The 19,129-nt window shown below is 47.7% G+C and overlaps 1 protein-coding gene across 1 annotated transcript in view; it reads right to left on the bottom strand.

Annotated features, from left to right (window-relative positions):
• The window catches only part of LOC118556222 (spectrin beta chain, non-erythrocytic 1), a 96,783-nt gene extending 78,033 nt beyond the window's left edge, over positions 1-18,750 (bottom strand). The window contains exon 1 of the mRNA XM_036126299.1: positions 18,667-18,750. The gene's annotated coding sequence lies outside the window, so the exon portion shown is untranslated. The remainder of the gene's footprint in view (positions 1-18,666) is intronic.
• Positions 18,751-19,129: the final 379 nt, after the last annotated feature.

Genomic DNA, 19,129 nt, shown 5'->3' with positions numbered 1-19,129 from the left:
CCTTCTGGGTCTTTGTTCTGTCATGTTTCAGTCTGACCCGGCCGGTTCACGCAGACAGATGTTTCAGCAGAACTGCAGCGTCACTGAGATGGAAGAGGAAGGAAAACCTTCATCCTGACTGCAGATGTTCTGGAGCTTCAACCTCTCGACCCGATCGGACCTCTCAGAGGAAGGAGACCAGTCTGATGGGCTGATGGTCCACGTTTGTTCTGTGTCCCACGTCTGTCCTCAGATCAGGGTGAGGACAGTAAAACCTCATCACACAGCCGAGGGAGTCCGACTGGTTCTGATCCAACAGACGCATCAAACCCCCCTGTGGTTCATCAGAACCTGCCCAGACTGTAGAGACGTGTTCTGTTGGTTCTGATTCAGAAAAGTTCTTCAGTTTTAGGGAGGAAATTATATTAAAAATGTTTTCAGATAAAGATTATCTGTCAACAGGTTCTGGATCCAACAGGTTCTGGTCCAAAGTGTAGCCGTAAAGTACTGAAGGAGAACAGAACCTGTAACAACAGAACCTGGTGATATAAAGTACTCATCCTTTTATCTGCAGGCTGGATGGACACCAGAACCACAGAGAACTTCCTGTTCTACAAACAGCCGTCAGGATTGGACCAGAAACCAGAACCAGACGACATGCTTTCAGCTCAATGACAGAACCTCTGGTTCTGATCGTTTTCTGATGCTTTAGGTTCCCAACCAGAGCTCAGCTCCTGATGTTCTGATGACCCATGTCTGTTAAATGGTTCTGAATGCTCTCTCTCATCTAACTACCTGTTCCCCACAGAGTAACTCCTGGTTACTGGTTCTAGATGTTTCCACATGAAGCAGAGTGTAGATGGAGCCTCCTGGAAGTTCTTTGGTTGTTGGTACCAGATAGGCGGTCCGAGGATCTCAGAACTTCCTGTCCTGCTGGGATTTCAACTCACAACCGTCTCTCAGATTGTGGGTCTGAAGACCATCCAGTGAGGAGGAAGATGAGCTTTTTATGTCAGAGATCAGGAGAGAATGGGTCAGCTGGTTCCAGAGGGAAGAACTCATTGGTTCCAACCAAGGTCTGCAGAACATCCCTTCTGAATGCAGAACGTTCTACAGAACACTGTTTCTGTTAAAAGGAAGTTTTTTCCTCCACCATCGCCTCGTGCTTGCTGTGGATGAGGGATTGCTGCGATCAGCTGGATCCTGACATTTGACCATCTATGGCCTTAGGAAGCTGGACACTTTAAACGCATCTTTACTTCTAAACTTTGATGTATTTTTTTTCATCATCTATATAATTTAATTTGCTGTTTAGCCTTTTATTCATGTTTTAATGTTTTAGGGTTTATTAACTGAAGTGTTTTATCTGTGAAAGGTGGACATTTTAATACACTTATTCTCCTTGTTAACTGAATCTAATTAAAGTGTATTTTAACTTCCTGGACTGAACCGGACCGGATGGTACTGGACCTGAACAGTTTGAATAACCCTGACTGGTTGCAGTCAGAGCTGTTCTCCTGGTATAATGACATCTGATGTAGAAATAAACTCAAGTCAGTTTGACTGAGAAAACTCTTAAAGGTTCCTTAAAAATGCTAAAATAATTATTATAATAATACTACGCATGACGGCATGATCTGCCTGTTTTCCTCTTGCAGCAGCGTCTCTGGAGGTTTTCCATGAGCTAACTGTGGATTCCCACCAGAGACCCAGACGGACTAAGCGGTCCCACAGTGGGTCACTTCCTGGGCCTGTGAGCTGCAGCAGCACGCTCCTGATAACAAAGAGGGGAGGAATAAAAGGCTGAGAGCGCAGGAATGTGTCAGCAGTCAGAGAGGATGAGATCACGGGACAGAGGAGAGGGAGGGAGGAGGGGGCGAGCGACAGGGAGGGGGGGGGGGCGAGCAGAGAATGGATCAGAGGGGGAGAGAGAGGGATGACCTGGTTTCCATCTGTTAACATCTGATCTGCAGCAGCAGGAAAACACGCTTCGACCCGAGAATCCATCCTGGATCAAAGAGGAGTAACGATTATTCCCCAGTGGGAATAAAACACTCCATAGATTAATTATTAATAAAACTACAGTAATAAATTATTAATAAAAACTACAGTAATAAATTATTAATAAAACTACAGTAATAAATTATTAATAAAACTACAGTAATACATTATTAATAAAACTACAGTAATAAATTATTAATAAAACTACAGTAATAAATTATTAATAAAACTACAGTAATAAATTATTAATAAAACTACAATAATACATTATTAATAAAAAACTACAGTAATAAACTTAATAAAAACTACAGTAATAAATTAATAAAACTACAATAATACATTATTAATAAAACTATAGTAATAAATTATTTATAAAAACTACAGTAATAAACGAATAAAACATTTAAATAAAGAAAGGACAGTGGATCTGCTGTGTTTACTGGTTCTGAGCTTCACTAGGCTGACTGACGGTTCTAAAGTTTTTACAGGGACTGAACCTGGACCCGGGTCAGGACCCGATTTACAGGGAGAACCTTCTGACCCGACTGCAGGTGGTTCTTTTGCAGTGAAGGAAAGTTAGAACGTAGAACAGGTTGGGTGTGAAGATGGCTGAACTGTTGGACCAGCTGGATCTTTGCAGGCAGAACTTCAGAACCTGCATCAGGGCTGAATGAAATGAGACATGCTGCCGTCTGATTGGACCGCCTGATTGGACCCTCTGAACCCGTCCTGGATCAGTTTTTTGTTTTCTGGTTTCTGGTGGATTTTCCTCTCAGGATGAAACATAAATGTAGTTTTATGGTCCAGAGATTTATGGATTCCTTCAGAACCGGTGCAGCGTCCACAGATAAGTCAGAGCAGCTAACCGGGTCACACCCATTAAAGGAACCCGTAAAATAAAACAGCTTCACAAGTTAAAAACAACAACAACATATCTGTGTTTTCTATGTTTTTCTGTTGATGCAATAAAGAAGAAAAACGAATATTTAATAATTTCTGCATCAGTTTGTGTAAAACAACGAGTTCATCCCAGATTTATCCTCCAGATCTGTTCCAGCAGCAGAATAATAAAAAAACAGTTTTATGACGTCACCGGGCCCAGCAGCCCCCCCCCCCCCCCACACACACACACACACACACAGCCCCCCCCCCCCCCCCCAGCTCCACCTAATGACTTCCTGCTGTCTGCTCCATGCTCTCATCAGCTGCTCCGTTCCTCTAACTCTAACTTTGTTCCCTTCCAGCAGTTTTCCTGCAGCCTCGGACAGAACCGGGCAGAACCAGAATGAATCCAGAACCTCTGAGCTGCAGACCGTTAAACCAGACGGTACCGACCCAGAGGCGGCTCCTGGCAGCGGTCCAGACAGACATGGCTGCCGGCGCCGCCATCAATAAGTCATGTGGTCACATCAGCTCAGTCAGGCGACCCGATTAGTTCAGAACCCAGAATGAGCAGCGAGTCCCACGGCTGCTGCTCAGAACCTTAGCAGAACCCAATCAGAATCTCAGCAGAACCTCAGCAGAACCTCAGCAGAACCTCAGCAGAAACCCAGCAGAATTTCAGCAGAACCTCAGCAGAACCCCAGCAGGACCCCAGCAGAACCTCAGTAGAACCTCAGCAGAACCCCAGCAGAACCTCAGCAGAACCCCAGCAGAATTTCAGCAGAATCTCAGCAGAACCCCAGCAGAACCTCAGTAGAACCTCAGTAGAACCTCAGCAGAACCCCAGCAGAATCTCAGCAGAACCTCAGTAGAACCTCAGCAGAACCTCAGTAGAACCTCAGTAGAACCTCAGCAGAACCCCAGCAGAATCTCAGCAGAACCTCAGTAGAATCTCAGCAGAACCCCAGCAGAACCTCAGCAGAACCCCAGCAGAATTTCAGCAGAATCTCAGCAGAACCCCAGCAGAACCTCAGTAGAACCTCAGTAGAACCTCAGCAGAACCCCAGCAGAATCTCAGCAGAACCTCAGTAGAACCTCAGCAGAACCCCAGCAGAATTTCAGCAGAATCTCAGCAGAACCCCAGCAGAACCTCAGTAGAACCTCAGTAGAACCTCAGCAGAACCTCAGTAGAATCTCAGCAGAACCCCAGCAGAACCTCAGCAGAACCCCAGCAGAATTTCAGCAGAATCTCAGCAGAACCCCAGCAGAACCTCAGTAGAACCTCAGTAGAACCTCAGCAGAACCCCAGCAGAATCTCAGCAGAACCTCAGTAGAACCTCAGCAGAACCCCAGCAGAATTTCAGCAGAATCTCAGCAGAACCCCAGCAGAACCTCAGTAGAACCTCAGTAGAACCTCAGCAGAACCCCAGCAGAACCTCAGCAGAACCCCAGCAGAACCCAAGCAGAACCTCAGCAGAACCCCAGTAGAACCTCAGCAGAACCCCAGTAGAACCTCAGCAGAACCTCATTCTGGCTCCGGGTCACATTAATCCAGATTAATGCAGAATAATCAGATTCAAACCATTTCAATTGGAGAACATTATTAATGGAAAATGAGACATTTGTTATTCTTTTACCACAAACTCCCTAATCAACCAATCAGAGGGCCTGAAGGCTCGTTAACTCTAATTATCCGCCTGATAACTTCTTTATACATAATTAGAGGGTCTGCTGTTTATTCCCAGGTTTCTCAGACCAGAACCTTTACTTTAAATCAGAGGACTGACCCGACAGTAACTGCAGGTCTGGACCTCCTCCTGCAGTTATTCTCTGGTTCTGGAGGATTTCTACTCATCAGAGCGGACCTGTGGTTCTGGAGGATTTCTACTCATCAGAGCGGACCTGTGGTTCTGGAGACCATCAGAGCTGAAAGCTGCAGCAGCAGCAGAGCTTTACAGCGTGGACCTCCTGCAGCGAGCTGGAAATCCATAAATGATCGCTTCCCCTGAATTATTGATGCAGTCATGTTAGTTTGCTCAGGCGTGTTCTCCCTCTCTGAGCAGCGGGTCTCCGGACCGGACCGGGCCAAGCAGGACCGGGCCGGACCGGACCGAGCAGGACCGGACCGACCGGACCGGGCCGGACCGGACTGTCCCGCTGCAGTCAGGGCTCAGGCAGCGTGTGCTGCTACACATGCAGCTGCAGACGTTCATCATGAATCTCTTTGGGCCGACCAGCATCAGCTTCCTGTTCAGCCTCTGGTAAATATTCACATTTATTTATTTTACCAACATTAAATCCTTTTTTCTTCTGGATTTTAGCATTTTATGCTTCAGGAGTCTAACCTACAACCATCGATACAACAGAACCTGGACCTGAACTTCAATTTAAAGAACCTCCGACCCAGAAAGAGGAGGAGAACCAACGATAGACACCGAGCAGGAGAGGAGGAGGAGGAGGAGGAGGAGAGAGGAAGAGGGGAGCAGTGTCTCTGTGTGAGGAGGAGCAGATAAATGTTTTAATCAGAAGACGGAGGAGGATCTGGGAGACAAACAGAGCTGAGCCTTTATTTCTGAGCCGTCCAACAGAAAGCTGCTGCTGAACTGGACCCAGAGGTTCTGGTTCTGTTCTACACGCTGGAAGTCGTGAGAAACTGATGCTGGTTATTTGGGACAGAGGCCTGCTTCCCACTGTGGGCACAGGAAGTCCATATAAGGAGTCACTTCCTGCACATGAGACGTCACATGTGAAACCCGGATAAACAGATTCAGAACCAGAACCAAAACACGGGAGGAGGAACTTCCTGTTTATTTCCCTAGAAATCATCCTAAACCTCCTGAATTGATACTGGTACCAGTACCAGTACCGGTATCAATACCAGTACCGGTATCAGTACCGGTACTGGTATTGATACTGGTACCGGTACCGGTACCGGGTTTAGAGGAAAACAAGTTTCAAAAATCTAACTCAGTCTTTTATCATTTAGTTCTTCTCTTATTTTGCATTTGAAGTCCAAATTACTCAGCAACCATGAAGCTTCTGCGGCTGCCGGGTCAGAACCTCCAGAATTATTACTCTGATGTTTTTAATTCAACTCTGATTCTGGGTTCCCTGGAAACCACTGAACCCTGTCCGGGTTTTCCTGGGTTCTGTCAGAACTCCTCCCCGCCCACTGGGTCAGAACTCTCCCGCTGCTTTTCCTGCCATTATGCAACCGAGGCCAACAACAGCCTCCCAGCCGGGCCCCCCCCCCCTGTACTAATAAACACGCGTCCTCCCTCAGAACCAGCAGACGGGCCGGGACAACCAGAACCGGACCGCCGGCTTTGATTCTGCTATGAACGGACCCAGGAATCCTCACAGGGAACCGCTCCTTTGTTTCCAGCAGACTTTCCAGGAATGCTTTGACCTGAAGAAAGACCCACAGGATCCAGACCTCTGATAGGTCCAGACACAGGAAGTTCTGTCAGAACCCACCTGCTGCTGTATACAGACACAGTTACACAAGAGTTTATTATCAGGTCCAGAACTCAGAGGTTCCTGTTAAAATGAGCTCAGGTGTACATATACACTGCAAAAAGGGAACTACAAGTAAGCAAAATGTTCTTAAAATGAGTATCTTTCCCTTGATTTGAGCAGCTAAATAAGACTATTTGCCAGTAGAATATGTAATTTTACCCCTAAAATAAGATAAATTAGATATCATGCACTTGAAATAAGATGATGGAGATCAAATGTTCTTATTTTAAGTGCAGAAATCTTATTCCATTGGCAAATCGTCTTATTTAGCTGCTCAAATCAAGGGAATATACTAATTTTAAGAAAAATTTACTTTTAGTTCCATTTTGCAGTGTAATAGACAGTTATTGTTAAAAATGTGAGATAAACCTTTGAATAAAAAGAGCCTTCATCATCATCATCATCATCTTCATCACCATCTTCATCACCAGGGTCTTACAATGAAGATGTTAGAAAAGTCCAGCCTTTAACCTCTAACCAGAGTCTGGACCGGTCCAGAACCACCTGCAGCCCAACTAGAGCTTTTCAGGTTCAGTTGATCATCTTCATCGTTAATCTTCATCGTCTACGGCTCAATCGTCCCTCTGCAGGTTTTCCAGAACATTTCCAGAGAACTCCTGAACAACAAGCGGGTCAACTGAAGAGCGAAATTCTCCAGAACCGCTCCTGACCTTAGAGGAGACCTTCATCAACAGAACATCTTCATCCTCAGCAGGACTTTTCCCGTCAGCTCTGAGGCCCAGAGGCCTTCTGGGAAGTCCAGATGTTCCAGATGTCAGAGCGGGTCAGAGCGGGTCCAGTGTCCGTCGGAGCGCACAGACGGGTCGATTGTGGCTGCAGACGGCAGGAACGCGGGCCGGCGACACCGGCCCGGTTCTGCTCTGACTCATTCTAATCACGTTAGGTTCTGAAAGAAGCTCTCTCTGCGTCTGATGACAGAGTTCTTCCAGCGCCGATCCACGACCTTTCAGACAAAACGGACCAAATTAACGGGAGGAGCTGAACTCCCTCTGACCCGGAGGAAAGGCCTGGACCCAGACAAGACGACGAGATCAGAGGACCGACTCCAGAACCCAAGACAGAACCAACAGAGAGCTCAGACCGACTCTAGAACCTCCCTAACAGACTGTGATTTTCCACAGAATCAGAGTTCTGGTCCAGAACCAGGCCGTCCTGGTGAGCAGACGCTGCTTCCTCTCTGCAGAGCGGATCATGCAGCAGCAGCAGCAGCAGCAGCAGCAGCAGCGTGGGCGGCAGAGCTGCAGAACCCAGGAAAGGACATTTTGTTGCAGCGAGGCTGAAGGAAGCAGAGATGGAGGTCTGGAAGGAGGACGCAGCTCCTCTGGGAGCAGATGACCTCCTTTTCCTCCGTCACCACTGAGGAGGAGGATCTGTGGCACCAGGCAGGAGTCAGAACCAGGTTTAAACATAAAGCAGGAGAGGTTAAAGGAATGTGAAGCATCAGAAATAAAGGCTCCACATCAACAGCAGAGGTCAGAGGTCAAGAGGACTCTTCAGAAGTCCTCCTGACCCGTCCATCAGACAGAACCAGAGAACAGCTCTCATTGGGCCTTAGACACTGCAGCACAGCTACAGGAGCCTGCATGGGAAAACTGGACTGAACCGGTCCTGGACCCACTGGGAGTCCAAACGGGCCGGCCCGGTCCGCTCTACTCCTCAGATGTTTAAGGTTATTACTATAGTAATGACCTTATTATTATAATAATAATAATATTATGCAGTAATACAGTAGGCATGAAGGACGGATGTTTTCAGTTTGGTTCTGGCTCCTTGGCTCCGGATCAGAACCACGTTCCCTTTTCTCATCCTCAGTAACCAGTTATCAGCATGAAGGTGTTCATGATGCTTCAGTTTCAGTATTCACCAAATCCCCTGGATGTTAACTTGCTCCTCTGCAGATAGATCCACCCATGATCAACCAGAGAGAAGCATCTCCATCAGGGACAAACTGCCGGTACGATCTCCACGTTCTGCCCCCCCCCCCCCCGACCTTTCATTAAATTCAGTGGGCCGTCGTCTGCATTGTTGACGGCTTTGCAGCAATCCCTCATATGACCATGCATGAAGCGACAGTGGAGAGGAAAACTCCCCTTTAACAGGAAGCAACCTCCAAAAAATATAATCTGTCTTGGTGTGTCTGTGTGTTCTATGTTGTCTGCGAGCATCATGAGCCTTTCTACCATTCATTACGGTAACACATGCTGACAAAAAAGGTTCTCAAACCAGAACCAGAACATGACCGACTGGGGGCTTGATGCATTACTGATCAGTTTGTTCTTTGGAGAACAACAGGTCCTCCAGACCAAAGGCTGCCTGTTGATTTGTCTCTAAACTTAGAACAGTGGGAGTTTTAAGTTCTGATGCATTTAGTAAAATAGGTTTCAGAACTCTGTCAGACCCAATAATCAGCCTGAGCCAATCAGCAGCTAGAGCCAATCAGAAATCAGAGCCAGAGGTCAGAGCCAATCAGCAGTCAGAGCCAATCAGCAGTTAGAGCCAATTAGCAGCCAGATCCAATCAGCGACCAGAGCCAATAATCAGCCAGAGCCAATCAGCAGCTAGAGCCAATCAGCGGTCAGAGCCAATCAACGGCCTGAGCCAATAGCGACCAGAGCCAATCAGAGGTCAGAGTAAATCAGTGGTCAGATCCAATAATCAGAAATCAGAGCCAATCAGAAATCAGATCCACTCAGAAATCAGAGCCAACGATTTTCAAAAGGGGTTAAAGGACCAGCTAATCTGTTGGTGAGGTAAAGCGTTCTACCTTCAGTCTGGGCTTCAGGTGAGCAGACCGTGTGAACTCTGGTCTCAGGTGGAGGAACAGCAGAAATCCTCCATCAAGGCTCCATCCTGTTAACAAGCAGCCATGAAAGCAGCAGGAGAACCAGAGAGGCAGCTTCACAGAGCTACTATAGATCTGATGGGAGGAGTTCTGTCCCCAGAGGCTGGATCTGAGGAGAACTGGTTGTTCCCACAGTCTGACGGCAGCACAGCAGATTAAAAAGGAGAAGATGGAGAGATGAAGGAAAAGAAAGGACGAGAGAAAGGAGAAAATAAACTGGAGGAGAAGGAAACTTCACAAAGCTCTGTTTATAAGCCGTCTTCAAGTTTTCCCTCATAAACACCCTCCTCCCCTTTAATTACCCCTTTCTGCTCCACCCTTCTTTCCTTTGGCCTCCACCCATCCTCCTCCAACACTTCCCTCGCTCCACTTCTCCTCCCTGCAGTCCTCACAGCTCAGATGACCTGCAGTCCAACCTCGACCCGCCCGGCCAGATGTGACCCGCCCGGCCAGATGTGTCCTCTTCCCTTTTCCACTCTCCTTCAGATGACCGGCTGATGTTAAACTCCAGATATCTGAGCAGGAAGTCACTAAGAACGATGAAAAGTTCTGGAGAAAGCTGAGAACTTTCCACGCTGGGATCTGGGTCTCATCTCAGAGGAACGTCTGCAGCTGTAGCTCCAGCTTGGAGGCTCAGGGTCTTTCCTAGGATGATGTCATACAACAGGAAATAACATCATGCTAATAAAACTAATAAAATTATTTAAACAAGTCTGAGCTTTAATAGAAATCCTGGTAGCTGTGGAGTTTCTGACTAACTGCTGTTGAGGTTCCAAGCAGGAACATGAGGGGCGCTCACGTGTTCCTGTTGCTTCTTCAGGCGCTGCAGGAAACAAGCGGCTAAAGCTAGCATGTGAAGCCCGCCACACCAAACTAATGGACCGGCTGGTAGAAGTTCCCCAGTGGAGCTGTATGTTTCATCTGTATTCTTGACAGCAGACATTTTGCTTGTAAATTTCAAAACCCTTTTATCATGATAAAATAAGGTTAACTACACCAAGCCTCCATCCTGATAATGTTTCATGGTCCTTTTTGTGGATAAATAGCCTCAGCACTGGGCATGATTAGCAGATATAAACAGACGTGGCACCCTCTAGTGGCAGTATCACAGAACTATCATAATGGCGTCTGCTTCAGTGAACATCAACGTTCATAACTGTTTTCTCAGCAACATTCCAGTCTTTTTCACAGAATATTGGACTTTTCTTCAGCGTTTCACCTGGAGATGCTAATAGCCGTTAGCCGCTTCCTTGTTTTAACCCCTGCTGCACATGTGCAGTACGTACTTCCTCTGTTATTAAAAAATGAACATGAAATGCTGTATTTACTAACAAATTGAGCGAAATCAAAGCATAAAACACAAAAATAACAACTAATACACCAACAAGGTGTGATAAACTTTCCTAAAAACTTTGTATGCAACCAGAGTGAGCTATTGATTCAGAAATAATAAAAAAAAAAAAATCTAATAACGTGGCTATGCACGACGAAGTGCATCAAGACGAAGTTGAGTCCAAATCCACTAAAATAAGCATTTACTTTGTTATTTCAATGATAAAAAAAAGAGATCTGTCAGCTGCACTACGTGGAAATATTATTTATATTTTTCCAGGTTAACCTCAGGTTATTATATGTTTAACCAGTTCAGTCTCAGCTTTGTTGTCATTTCTGCTCTTTAAGAATCTTTCTGACGTGATTTAACATCATTTCTGTATAACCTCAGCAGAAACATGGATTTAATGAGCAGCAGCAGCAGCAGATGAACAACATTCACAGGAATCAGCTGCAAAATAACTTCCATAAATCAGATTTACCAAAGCTCATCCATAGCTTAAGCTTGACTGATGGAGCCCCATCAACGCGGCCCGTTATCCCTTCATCTCATCCCGGCTCCGATCCAACCCCCCCGCCCTGTCCGGCTCATGCTGCAGTGCATTGTGGGCCATCACATCTAATCTCATAAATCTGTCAGCTTCCTTTAGGAAACAAAGAGCCTTAATGGAACGCCGTGGTCAGGCTGAGGTCCAGAGGGAGGAGGTTCTGCCATCATGGTTCTGATATTCCAGCTGCATCTCAGACCGTAGCTGCCTCAGTCAGCAGGTTAGAGGTCAAAGTTCATGACAGGCTGAGTTTATAAAGCTGGATTAAAGTCAGAACTTCTGGGCAGAGGAGACCGTCGTAGAGAAGCAGGACCATCATTCCCAGCCTCATATCAGAGGAACCCAGCCCAGCAGCACCAGAACCACCGTCTGGTAACCATGGAGGGAATCTGTTCAGGTCGGACCAGAATCCTGGCAGAACCTGGATCAGATCCAGACTAGATCGTCTCCAGAGAGAAAACTGGAGCTTTCTGCTGTAGGTGCAGTTATGGAGAAATGATGGACCTCAGCAGAAACAGTGACATAAACGACTCAGAGTCACGAGTTCTTCTGCTTCGCTCTGTTTTAAAAACACTGTAAAAACCTGAAGAGCTTTATGATCTTCTCAGATGATGAACTTTAGGCGGTTCTGGTTAAATATTACCAGGACTGCAGCTGAATATGGAGGCTCCACAGAAAAAAGAAACTAAAAGTAAGTCACATCTTCATGAAATGAGTGTATCTGTCCTTAACCTGAGCAGGTAATCAGAATCAGACTGATGATCTGAGGTAAATAAGATGATCTGAGAGTTTTTACCCCTAAAATAAGATCATTAGATTTACTGCACTTAAAATCAGACGATGGAGATAAGTTGTTCCTGTTTTAAGAGCATAAAATCTTATTCCATTGGCAGATTATCTTATTTACCTGCTCTAATACACTCCTTTAAAGGTTTTTTAACTTATTTTTAGTTCTTTTTAACAGCAGCACCTAGTGGACCAAAGGCAGACTGATGTTCTCTAAAAGGGAAAATCCAGTTTTAACGCTGATTTAAAGGAAAACAGGCCGTTTATCACACAGCGTCCAATCAGAGCGCAGCGTTCCCCGCTGACGGTAAACTGAAACAGATGCCGGCTCCCAGCGGGCCCAGGAGCACCAAGGTCACCCACCCCCACCCCCCACCCCCCCGCCCTGAGCCCACAGATATTTCCCAGGATGCCGAGTGTGTCAGCGGGTATTTGTGGCTGTAAAGCTCCGTCACACCAGCAGCCTGATGTCTGAACGCTGCTGCAGTGACTCAGGAGATCCTCTGCTGCAGATCCCTGCATCTCCTCCTGCTAACAAACCACAACAACAACCAAAGATCCATCTGATCTTCATCCTGGTTCCTCAGAAACTAACGGGGAACCAGGAGGAACGAGGCAGCAGCTGCTGCTGGAGGACAGCAGAACATCTGAGGAGCTCCTGGGCTGTGGATGAAGTCATGGAGGCTGGGTGGAGCTGACTGACGTAAGCCTGGCTGATGTCAGCGGCTGAAGGGAACGACTGGGCTCCCAGGAGGAGGAAGAGGAGGAGGAGGAGGAGGAAGAGGCAGCAGTCTGAGGATCCAAACAGAGAAGCTTCTTCCACCCACAGCTCCAGACTCCTGCTCCTCTTCCTAAATCCAGAATGTTTGTCTAAAATAAATCACATTTAATCGTCGTCTCAGATTAATAAAGATCTAAATGAATCAGAACCGTTTGGGTTCCTCAGGGTCACCATGACGACGACCTTAATACGTTCTGCAGGGAAACTCGTCACCAGACCCGCTGTTCTATGAGATCTATTAAATAACAGTTTTAGAAAGAGTTAAATATGGACCAGAGTGACCGGGTTCTTGTGTTCTTCTAATAACTGAACAGAACCAGTTCAGGTCCAGAACTCCAACAAACCAGAGAACATGAGCTGAAGAACCTCAACCGGACCTTAAACCCGACAAGGAGCTCCAGTTTAACTCAAGTTAAAAGCTGAGATCCGGTCAGTAACAGGCAGAACCAGAACAGGTCCGGAGAACCTAACAGAACCACTCTGGAGCAGAACAGCAGGAACTGGGTTCTGGCTCCAATTCTAGATTTAACTCTCTAGATAAACTGAGAACCGGAGATTTGTCTGTTTAGGTTCTGTGATCTTCATAAAAACATCAGGTTCTGGAGTTCTGATTGTTCTGTTGGGAACCGGACCCACTGGGATCAGAACCGGTATAAACCTGAAGTGGATCATCCTTCATTAGACACGGATTCTGGTAATCCTCAGTCCAAAAGCTTTCAGTACCGCCTAAACCGGACCCAGGTCCAGTCTTTGGTCCGGTTAGCTTCACATTCTAGTTACATTTACCAAGAGAACTATACGGAACAGAACCTGCCTGGTTCTGGTCCAGTACCGCTCAGACCTGCTCGCTGTGGTTCCTTCGGGTCACCAGATCGGTTCTTATCAGTCGTTCAGAGAACTGGGAGGTTCTCCTTGGTTCTACTGCCTTCTCACCAGAACCACAGAACAACCCGCTCCACATCAGGCCCGCTTTCTGCTTTTAAAGCTCCTCTCTGGTTCTGACCCAGTTTGAGACGCTGTTCTCTCTCTGCTCTTTATTTTGCTTTATTATATTTTTTCGTTTTATTGTTTTGTCGTATTTTGAGTCTTTAAATGCCAACCGAGGCGTTTCTTACAGAAATACAGCCGAGTCGGGTCGGTTCTGGTGGGTTCACTGGAACAGTTCTGTGCAGTTCTGATCCAGCTGGGGGTCCACAGACGGTCCGCTGGTCTCCGGCCCAGAGGCAGCGGCGCCACTTTCATTTCCTGTCCTGGTCTCCATGGCGACCCCGCCTCCCCGCCGCTGGGTCTGACTCCAGAACAGAACCAGAACACTGAGGCCCAACAGGGTCTGACAAACGTCTCTGGCATGAAGGGGCCATGGAGTCCTGCTGAAGGTCCAGAAGATCCGGGTCCATAAACCGGTCAGAACCTCTGCCTCCATCCATCCACACTGAAAACGTCTCAGGTGTGGTTCTGACATTATTTCCAGTTAAATCCAGTTTCTGTGACGGTCAGCTCGTTAACCCGACCCGCTTTGGTTCTGCTGCATCACCGTCGGTCTGCAGTGAGTCCTCCAATAGGTCCAAGTGTGCCAAATGTCTCAGAACCATGTTTGGACCTCCGGAACCACCTGAGACACACTGATACAGTCAAAGCGGCAGATTCTCCTCAGAGGTTCTGATAAATGTTCTGATGAGGTCCGGAAACAGAACATAACCCAGAACCCTTCAGTCTCCTGAGGAGATCTTTGGTTCCTGAACCAGAACCTCTGAGATAACAGAACCTGACATGGACGAGGGGGGGGGGGGGGGGTGACCCGGTTCCACTAACATCAGCGGTGAGAGGAAGCAGAACCACCAACATACCAGAACCTCCCTGATAAGAAGGTTCTGACCGTTTCACAGTTAGAACATCCCAGAAACGGGTCAGAACCAAAACCTCCGGATCAGAACTGCTGTTGGATTAATCCTGGAAACTTTATATGAAACGTTCTTTTCTCTAATTCTTCCTGTTCAGCTTTAAAACATTTTATTTAATCTGAATAATCCTTTATTTTATTTTCACCATGGTAACGTCATTTATTAAGCTCATATTTTTAGTGCATATTTATATTTTAATGTTTTCTGATGTGTCTTCAAAAGACTCCAAATTAAACATTTTATTCATTTTAAACGGATAAAGTCTGAAATCAACTTCAAAAAAAGTTTAAAACCTAAAATCTATAAATTTAGAATGAAAAATATTTCCATAACATTTTCAGACGTTTAGTTTTAAATGTTTTAGTTTTAATCCAGAATTCATAAATCTGCTTCCAGATCATAATTAGATTTTATTTTTATCTGATTTGACGTTCTGCTGTGGAGAACCGCGTCCAGCAGCAGAACCTCAGCAGAACCTCAACAGAACCTCTGGTTCCAGAACTCAGAGGCTGAAAACGTTCCTCCTTCCCCTTCGACCCACTTCCTCCCTGAGGATCACCGCTCCTTTCACTCCTGGTTCCTCCCTCTCCCACGCATACCTCCTCTCCTCCTCCTCTCCTCCTCCTCCTCCTCCCTGTCTCCTTCCTTTCCTCCCTCCCTCCTCTCCTCCTCCTCTCCTCCTCCTCCTCCTCCCTGTCTCCTTCCTTCCCTCCTCCTCCTCCTCCTCCTCCCTCTCTCCTCCTCCTCCTCCTCAGAACATTCTGAGCCCCTCCTTTAGTTCTGGTCCAAACATGGAGGCCCGTCCAGCAACGATCAGAACTTCAGCTCCGTTCTCTGACTCGCCCAGACAGACAGAACCTTCAGAACCTGCTCCAGAACCTGAGAACTTTGTCCTGGATTCTGACAGTACAGCAGCTCAGCTTGGAGCTGGAACGGGTCGGTTCTGATCCGCTTCACGTCTCGGCACCAAGAATTCCTTCAGAACTGGTTCAACGTTTAATTTATTACGTCTGAGGGAGAATCTGGATGTGAGCTTTTTAATGGATCCATGAGGCGTGTGTTAAATAACCAGAACCACCAGAACCACCAGAACCCAATGGTTCTGTCATTAAAACTCTCAGCTTTCATGTTTTTATATAAACTGATTCATAAACGCTCCTCAGGTCTCTACCGGTTCCGGTCCAGTCTCTGATCACATGACCCAGCAGAACCAATCCCAGTCAGCGGGGCGTGTCAGCGGCGCCGTGGACCCATGAGCTCAGAGCCGGTACCAGAAATCAGACAGAATAAACCAGAGAAGAAGAACTGGACCTCTGGTCTCACTGCGAGGATCCAAACCTGTTCCAGCAGAACCACAACAGGTTCTGGATCCTCAGGACGTCTCCATCAGGTCCAAATCAGGTTCTGGTCGTGATCCAGTTGCTTTAAACTGAACTGGATCTATAACTGCACCGTTTGTCATGTCCAGGTGAAGTCCTGGCACCAGAAGTTCTGATGGGGGACGGGAAGTCTCCTTCAGCGCCAGCAGAACCATAAGCAGTAACAGAACCATGAGCAGCAACAGAACCGGAGCAGCAGCAGAACCGGAGCAGCAGCAGAACCGTGAGCAGCAACAGAACCGGAGCAGCAGCAGAACCGGAGCAGCAACAGAACCGTGAGCAGCAGCAGAACCGTGAGCAGCAACAGAACCGGAGCAGCAGCAGAACCGGAGCAGCAACAGAACCGTGAGCAGCAGCAGAACCGTGAGCAGTAACAGAACCGGAGCAGCAGCAGAACCGGAGCAGCAGCAGAACCGGAGCAGCAGCAGAACCGTGAGCAGCAACAGAACCGGAGCAGCAGCAGAACCGGAGCAGCAACAGAACCGTGAGCAGCAACAGAACCGGAGCAGCAGCAGAACCGGAGTGCTGAGGTTAATAATAGCCGGTATTAGAACAGGGACAGCTGCAGCGGACCTGATGATCTATGGATCGGGTTTCTCTCTGCATCCCAGCAGCTTCTCTGAGATGGACCTGCATCTCCTCCACCGGACCTCTGACCCGGCAGAACCCGGTTAGAGGAACCGAGGTGGGAGCAAGTCATGGTTCCAGAACGTTCTAGAGCCGATTCAGTGCCACAATCAGGCAGGACTGACTGGTGGGCGGGGCTTCCCCCCTGTTAGCCAATGGCTGACCAGATGGACCTCTAGATGGACCTCCATCCAGGGCTGATCTAGATCTTCAAACGTCCCTTACCAACGCTAAGAACCCTTAAGGAGATAGGAGCTAGGAACAGGAACTAGGAACTAGGAGCTAGGAACTAGGAACAGGAACTAGGAGCTAGGAGCTAGGAACAGGAACTAGGAGCTAGGAGCTAGGAACAGGAGCTAGAAACAGGAACTAGGAACTAGGAACAGGAACTAGGAGCTAGGAGCGAGGAACTAGGAACTAGGAGCTAGGAGGTGTTATGATGAAGCCCTGATCAGCTTCAGCTCCAGCAGCAGGAGGTCAGTCAGGCTGGGTCTGATCACCTGAACCCGGCTGATCCAGGTAGACTTCACTTCCTGAGGTCACTCAGAGGTCAGGGAGTACGGCAGAACGTCACTAAACAGTTTGTTGGTTTTTATCTCCATGAGCCAGAAATCCTTCAAACAGGCTAAACTAAAGCGTTATGTTCAGATGGTCTACATGGAACCAGGATAAACGGAACCGAACGACCCAGAATGATCCAGAACCAAACCGTAACAGCTGATGGTTTGGGAACCGTGTTCAGTTAAACGCTGACGTGTTTTAAGGTTAAATACCAACAATCACATTTAATCTGAATAAAACTAATTAATGTTAAAGTTTCTATCGGAGGTTTTTGGGAGTCTCCATCTATAAAATGGTTTTAGTTAATAATTTTACCAAAAACGTTCTAAAAGGTCGACTCATGCAGCTCAGTGGAGTTTGGATCCATTAAATGCTTTAAAATGTTTAGGGCGGAGCCTGTGCGGTCCAGATGGACCAATCAGAGGCCAGCGGGCTTTATGGATGATGGGGAGAGGGAGGGGGAGAGGGAGAGGGAGGGGCAGCAGCTGGTTTAGTTCTCTGCAGGAAACTGTAAAAGTCCACCAGCAGCAGTCAGACCTCTGCCAGAAGTTCTGATGAGTCGACAAAACATCATTGAAGTACCGCTGGGGGGTTCTGAGAACCTGCAGAGAACAGGTTCCTGTCACAGCAGCAGGAACGCTGAAGAGAGAACCGTCAGAACCGTCAGAACGGAGAACCCAACCAGCAACAAGCTGAGGTTGTGACTTCATGGCTCTGGTTTGACTGCAGAGGATGAGGAGGACAAACCAACACCTCCCTGAGACATTTCAGAGGAGTGGCAACAAGTTACTGATTGTTCCCACTGCTGGGAGGAGGAGGAGGAGGAGGAGGAGGAAGATCAAGGGGAAACTGGGGGAAAGGGGGCAGATGAAGGGAAGAATGTGAGGAGAGAGAAAGACAAGAAGTGAGCAGATAAGTGAAAAAAGCAGATTATGGAAGGAACAGAGAAAGAGGAGGAGGAGGAGGAGGAAGAGGGGGGGGGGGGTCCAGCCTGGATCTGGTTACATAATGACTCCACAGGACCAGAAATCAGGGTCTGCGCCACCAGAAAACGCCTCAAACTTCCCAGCAGGAGCATCTGGACCGGGTCAGAACCTCCAGAGGAGGAAGACCACATGGTTCCGAGAGGAGCAGGAGGGATGAAGGAGGCTTCAGCAGAATCTGGTGTTTTTGTTCTGAGGTCAGAGAGGAGAACCACGCCTGCAGCTCCACAGACAGAAGGTCAGAGCAGAGAAGCGCTGCGGACTTCAACCAGAACCACCAGAACCAGAACCACCAGAACCAGAACCAGAACCACCAGAACCAGAACCACCAGGACCAGGACCAGGACCAGCAGCAGGGGAGGAGCCGCAGCTCCACCAGCCTCCCACAGGTGATCCTTGATGCTGCACCATCTAAGCAGCACTACAGCCGCAGCGCGTGGAAACACCTGAGCCCCACGGACACGCAGCACCGATCCACGCAGAGACACGGACACCACGACCCGCCGCAGCGGGCTGACGCTCACCTGGAGGCCGGCTGAAGCGCTCTGAAGTCCCGCTCGGAGTGAAGGACGGACGGCCTGGCTGCTGGAGGCTCGGAGCAAAAACAAGGCAGCAGAGAGAGAGCAGGGCTCCACTCCTCCTCCTCCTCTTCTTCACCCCGCCCCCAGCGCGGCGCACACTGCAGCGGAAGGAGCGCTCGGTTTGCTCACCGGGCTGCACCGCCCTCTGGCTCACACTCCAGATTTTTGGGAAACAGTGAAAATATTTCGTTGTTTCAGTAACCCTGTTTTATTTATTTTATTCATTGTGATGAATAAAATAAATAAAATAAAAACCCAAAACTCCCCCATTAATGAGATCATCACATCAGACCAGGAGGAATAGATCATTATTAGTCGTCATCATGGTCCATGCAGTCAGAGGGAGAGAGCTGACCTGATGGCAGTCTCCACACCAGGAGTTAAGATGATTAGAGCTCATTAATCA

This window comes from Fundulus heteroclitus, chromosome 22 (assembly GCF_011125445.2).
Source record: "Fundulus heteroclitus isolate FHET01 chromosome 22, MU-UCD_Fhet_4.1, whole genome shotgun sequence".
NCBI lineage: Eukaryota > Metazoa > Chordata > Actinopteri > Cyprinodontiformes > Fundulidae > Fundulus > Fundulus heteroclitus.
Note: the sequence above shows the minus strand (reverse complement) of the source record. Positions and strands in the feature narration are given on the sequence as shown.